The sequence below is a fragment of the Corylus avellana genome, chromosome ca11, assembly GCF_901000735.1.
Source record: "Corylus avellana chromosome ca11, CavTom2PMs-1.0".
In the NCBI taxonomy this organism is placed as follows: domain Eukaryota; kingdom Viridiplantae; phylum Streptophyta; class Magnoliopsida; order Fagales; family Betulaceae; genus Corylus; species Corylus avellana.
In genome coordinates this window covers 18,616,065-18,617,154 of record NC_081551.1, presented here as the reverse complement: position 1 = coordinate 18,617,154, position 1,090 = coordinate 18,616,065, and positions in this window count along the sequence as shown.

The following is a 1,090-nucleotide window of genomic DNA, read 5'->3' as shown; positions in this document are numbered from 1 at the left end:
ATAGTTAACAAGGCTAGTAAGAGCATCCAATTTTAAAGAGTTATGTCAATTTTCTATTTTGAAGAGAAAAATCGTTGAGGTCAACATCGAAGGAGAAGGCCCTTCGTGGCTTGGGCCACGAAAAATTTGCAGAAATTTTCACGCAGCACCGCGGTGGAAGGAGAGAATATTTGGGGCACAAAAAATTTGGAGAATTTCATATAACACGACCAATTTGTCAACCTTAAAGAATTTTATGGATAGGGCCCTGATTTGTAAGTTTTTCGATATTCAAAATATGTTTAAATGAATCCTATAATATAAATTATTTATCTATTTTCTTGTTGCAGTCATATGGAAGCTGATGTATGAAATATTATGAGGTTCGATAATTGTAAGTAACAAATGTATTTATATACGTACAGAGAAGATCTAACTAAGTTTCTATCTATACATTTGAAATATTATGTGGGCCTCAAAGTAGAAGAAATGAGGTGGATGGATCTGGGAGAGTGCACAACATTGTTCCTGAAAATGGCCCACCTTACATTTAAATCCATACGAAGAAAACACCAGACTTCTAATTTCAGATTTGGGCCAAGGCCCATGAAGAGGAAAGGCTATTACATTCAGCATTTATCCTTGGCTCTAAAAGATTGCAGGAATTGATCAAAGTAGGACTGATTTCATGGAGAGCAGAATGGACTGGGATTGAAGATTGATCTTCGAAAGGTGTTTCTTCACATTTTGGAAGTTGCAGCCAAAGAAAACATTGATAAAGACAATTTTTTTGTATTTACTACTATGGAATTTAGTGAAACATGTTTTTAAGAACATGTTTCTATATATGCTAGTAACATGCATAAGGATGCCCTCCCAACGACTTCTATTTATTACCAATGAGACGAGAAATTAGATAAAGAATTTATATTATAAGCTTCATATATATAATATTCTCAATAATTCATATCAATTTATTTCTTCATATATATTACAAGAATCACAGCGATGAAAAAAAATTGCTGCACGGCTCCATATGAATGCGATCGCTGGGTAAGTACATAAAGAATTTATATCAGTGGACAAGGTACGTGATCGCAAGGGCGACTAG